At 40.5% G+C, this 5,146-nt stretch overlaps 1 protein-coding gene across 2 annotated transcripts in view; it reads left to right on the top strand.

Annotated features, from left to right (window-relative positions):
• Nucleotides 1-5,146, top strand: part of HDGFL3 (HDGF like 3) — a 77,711-nt gene that overhangs the window by 67,506 nt on the left and 5,059 nt on the right. The gene's annotated exons all lie outside the window — the stretch shown is intronic.

Raw genomic sequence — 5,146 nt, forward strand, 5'->3', positions numbered from 1 at the left:
GTGAGAACAGTCAGATGGCTGTGTGTTTTTCTCCAGGCATATTCAATTGTGCAATCATGGAGTGGCAGAGAATTGCATTTAACTAGAATTGGTGCTTGCCCGGAGAATAAAGGAGGTTCAAGACAAGGGAGTTGAGGGTGTATGCAAGGAAGGGATTAATTATAATGATGGACCCATGGAATCCAAAATATGTTTAGAGGGAAATAAGGATGTGAGGAAGGAGACAGGATCAACAGATTTTGCATATCCAAGAATTCTTGGAGTTGGAGTACTGGATAAAGGGAGTGAGCTGGAAAGATAGGTGGTGATAGAATAGGAAGATGTTTAGATCAAACTGCGGAAGGGTGGCAGTAGGTGCTGATGGCAGTGCAGGTGAGTTTGGTATTTTGAGTGGGACAGTTTTTCATTGTGTGAGCACTGTTCACATCGCAGGACATTTAGTACCCTTGGCCCCTGCCCGTTAAATGCCACAGGACCTCCAAGTTCTTATAATAGCCTAAAATGTTCCCATCATTCCCCCCAAAAGAACAGTGACTTAAAACAGTATTTGCAAATACTCTCAGTGGTTGAGAAACACTTGTCTACGAAATAGCCATGGAAATGAGTGACTGAGGTAAGGTGGAAGATGAGATCTTTGGAGAAGAGGAAGTCTAGGAACTTAAGAGGCCAGAGTGTTGGAAAGACGATCTCTCTGCATGTCGACATCCAGCAGTTATTATGCTATTGAATGACAGTGGGCCAGAGCTAAAGTCTTCAAGGAGAAAAGGGGAGTGACCCGGGGTGTCTGGAGGTGACTGCAGTAGGGAGGGGTGGTGGTTCACAATATTGAGACTAAAAGCTAGAAGGATTATTCTTCCTGGGGATGGAAGCACAGGGGAGAGGAAGAAGAGCTTAGAAATAGTCATTAAGATCAAGGACACCTTCCCCACCTCGGGGGCCTGTAGTATAAGAGCTGTGGCAAAGGAAATAGTTACCATCTGGGGGTTGCAGGAAAAGAAGCAGCACTATCTTCAGGGGAAACCAGGTTTCAGTTAGAACAAGTTGATGAGTAAAATAGATCATGAATTTAGGAAATTTGCTGATGGCTATGATTTCCAAGGGGCCCAGTGGAAGAGATTAAGGAATCTGGGTTGGGGGCGGTGGGAGCATTTAAGAGATGAGGTTATAAACAAACATGTTTAAAGTGACTGAGGATGAGAGTCCAGGAAGTGATAGATGCTCTGGAGCCCATCTTGTGGCAACCGAAGTAAGCAAGAATAAAGGGTGTAAGGAAAAAGGATTATTGATGGCTCAAGGCAGATAGTGGTGTTGAAGTTATGAATATTGATAAAGAAAGGAAAGAAGAGGTTCTTACAAGGAACCCACAGACTTCTGAGACCCCTTTATTTCCAGAGGCTCTCTGCCTTCATCCTCACCCCTGCTAGTGGAAGCATGAGGCAGAAAGGGGTAGGCTCCAGAACACTTAGAGCTCCCCTTCCTGATTCATGTGGCTATAAAGTGGAGGGGACTAATCTTTGTGGCCAGGAAGCCATGCAGATAATATACCTGCTCTGTTGTCTCTTGCCATGTAACAAATTATTCCAAAACTCAGTGGCCTAAAATAGCATTTTCTATGAGTCAGGAATCCAAATAGATGTAACTTGTTGATACCTCTATCTTGATCTCTCCAAAGCTGCAGTTAAAAGTATTAGCAGGGGCTCAAATCATTTTGAGGCTCATCTGGGGGGTGCGGAGGGGTGGTCCTCTTCCAAGTTCACTCAGAAAGTTGTTGGCAGGATTTGGTTACACACAGCTTACTGGGCTGAGGGCTTCAGTTCTTCATTAAAGGCCTCCCTTGGTTGCTTGCCACATGAGTCTCCATAAGGCAACTCCAACATGGCAGCTGGCTTCATTAGCAAGAGAGAGAATGCTAGCAACACAGAAGTCCGTCTTTTGTTATCCCATCACTTTTGCCTCATTCTGTTTATTAGAAGCAAGTCACAAGGTCCAGCCCACACTCAAAGGGAGGGTATTACACAAGGGTATGAATACCAGGAGGCAGCCATCATTGAGATCCATGTCAGAAAGCTGCCCATCCCTGAACCAACCACTGATAACAAGGGGATTAGAACTGGCTCAGACCAGTCAGGTTCTCCCCATCCCTGGAGCTGGAGTCAAGTCCCCAAATCACAAGGCTATCACATAATTGTGGGGAGGAGCAGAGGATAGAATAAATGTTGGGAAGACAGCCAGAGAGTTCACTGTAACCACTAACCAATATTCATACCTTTATTCTTCTGACTCTAGGACTATTGTTCTTCCTGCCATATAGCGCTGCCTCCTTATGTCTTGCCATTGCCCTCTAGATCAAGCCCATACTCCTTATTTCAGCATATAATGGCCTTCACACTCCAACCCCAATTTATCTTTTCAGCCTCATTTCTCACCATTCACTCTCATTTATTCTAAGCCAGTGGTTCATCAAGCTGGCTCAGGACCCCTTTGATACTCTTAAAAGTTATTGAGGGCCCCAAAGAGTTTTTGATATAGCTATTGATATTTACTTAATTAGAAATAAAAACAAAATTTTGAGATACTAATTTCCTTTAAAATAATAATAAACCCATTACTTAGTATAAATAACACGTTTTTGTGAAAAGTGCATTTTCCCCAAAATTTTTTGAGAAAAATGGCACGGTTTTACGTTTTTAAAAATCTCTTTAATGTCTGCTTTAATAGAAGACGTCAGGCAGGATTCTCATATCTGCTTCTGGATTCAGTCTGTTGTGATGTTATTCTGGTTGAAGTATAGGAAGAAAATGTGGTTCTTACATAGACATGTAGTTGAGAAGTGGAGTTATGCGTATTTTAATAGTCTTTTCATATCATTGTGTGTATTCTCTGATATTACACCAATTCTGTAAGTAGTAATTTCTCAGAGGTTAATTGCACTGTGGAATCTGAACCCTTTGTATTGTTTGGTTAAAATCCATTGGACTGTCTGGCACTTTGAATAGCTTTCACACATTTGGAAAATCTTTGTTCCCTGAGTTATTCAAGTTTTCCAAATATTTCATTATGAAATCTTTTTAGTCACATTTTAAATATCACTGCCTGTCTTGTCAGAAGAATCTACGTTTTGGGAAGCTGTTGGTTGTGGAGGATTTAAGTTTTCTAGAATTCTAATTTTCACTTAAAAGCTCAGATTTTATCATTGTCGACAAATACTGCCATTTTCCTTGAAATAATAGGCTCGTTTCATTTATTTTTGACAAAGTGCCAAATGCCAAAGTCTGAATAACTATAGTTTATCTGTCATCATTTTTTGCAGTAAAACTGGTGCTCCATAAAATGATCCTATGACTTCACCTGCCTCATAACTTCTGCTTACTATGTTCTGGGTGTCCTTCAGCTTCACTGCCACCCTACAGCCTTTCAGTGTGCCTCATATTCAAATGCCTCAAGAGAGAATCTGATTGGATTAGCCAGCCATTATCCAGTATAGAAGTGGTGTGGCGCTGAGCATGGCAACCAGCGCGTTAAGGAACAAATTCTGGCTGCTTACGTGGAGGAGACTACTAGTCTAGCAAATACTCAGAACAGTGTGTCCAGGACATTCACCATTATGAATTAACAAGATATATTTTCACACACAGGCGCACAGAGTGTGATTATGGTATGAGAAGTTAAAAAAATTAGATTTATAATTTGGTTTTATAAGTACTCATTTGATAGCACCTTGTTTAAAGACCCCGCCCCCCAAAAAGCATGTCCTTAAAGTTATAGTCACATTTTGCTACCACTTGCACTTTGTTTGGAGTACTAATAATATTCTGAGGCTGCCATCAGACCATCTGTTCCAAATATACTCTTCAACATGGATTGAGTAGTTGTTACTATGAATTTTCTACCAATGTAAACATAGAAGGTATTGCCTTTCACATTAATATTAATAAAAAGACATTGTTACAAAGAATTTTCTTTGGTTGATTAACAATTTTTCATTGTTTTAATGGGTGTCTTCCTCCTTCACAAGGGAGGAAAATCCTCTAAAGTCTGTGAGTATAATCTTATTTCTAATGTTTTTCTTTGTTAGGAGTCACGAGGCACTGAATCTTGCAAGTTCACAGATTTTAAATGTAATTTTTATTTAAGATTAGCTTTCTCATTTTGGTAGGAACAAAGAAGGCTAAGAAATGTACTTCTGCCATCTTGAGTGGATGGTAGGTTTAGTAACTTTTCTTATTTGAAGGTTCTGGAATTATTTGTATATTGTATTCTGTACGGTACAGGATAGATTTTGGCTGCATAAGTGAAAACATACCCATGAGTGAGCACATGTATGCTTACAAACAAGTTCATTCACTCAGTGAAGTAAAGACTGAAGCAGGCTGTTTTTAGAAAAAATATTGGGGGCCCGAGTTCCCTCTTTCATTCATCTCATGAGAACATTACTAAGGGGTTTCATGTATTTGGGATAATGATGAAGAAAACAAAAATAGCATCCCTGTGGGGAAATGTAACCTGATACAATTTAAAGTGGGACCAAAATTGAAACATAATTCTTTTAGGAAACGGAAATATTTTATCTTTGTCACATTGATGTAATCTAAATTTTAACAGAAATCTAGGCTTCCGTCCTTTTTGTACATCTTGATTTTATTAACTTTTGTATTCTTTGAGCCATATGTCACAAGTAATTAAGTTGTAAATATTACACAGAATAATCTGCATACTCTTCAAATACTTTTTTTTTTTTTTTTTTTCTGGTACGCGGGCCCCTCACTGTTGTGGCTTCTCCCGTTGCGGAGCGCAGGCTCAGCGGCCATGGCTCACAGGCCCAGCCGCTCCGCGGCATGTGGGATCCTCCCGGACCGGGGCAGGAACCCATGTCCCCTGCATCGGCAGGCGGACTCTCAACCACTGCGCCACCAGGGAAGCCCCCTTTTTTTTTTTTTTCCTTAATGGAACACTAAAAATGCCCTAGTCGTTCCTTTAGCTTTTTGCACTAATAGGTATAAAGCAGAGCCTCAGGGGCTGTTCTTGCTAATGCTGCAGTGCAGGTTGGAATCTCAGAAAACCCAGTTATATACTATAAAGGTGTGGATAGCTTTTATTCTTCATATCCAAAATCATCTAAAGGCTTGTTTTCTTTCTTTTTTTTCAG

This window comes from Phocoena sinus, chromosome 2 (assembly GCF_008692025.1).
Source record: "Phocoena sinus isolate mPhoSin1 chromosome 2, mPhoSin1.pri, whole genome shotgun sequence".
NCBI lineage: Eukaryota > Metazoa > Chordata > Mammalia > Artiodactyla > Phocoenidae > Phocoena > Phocoena sinus.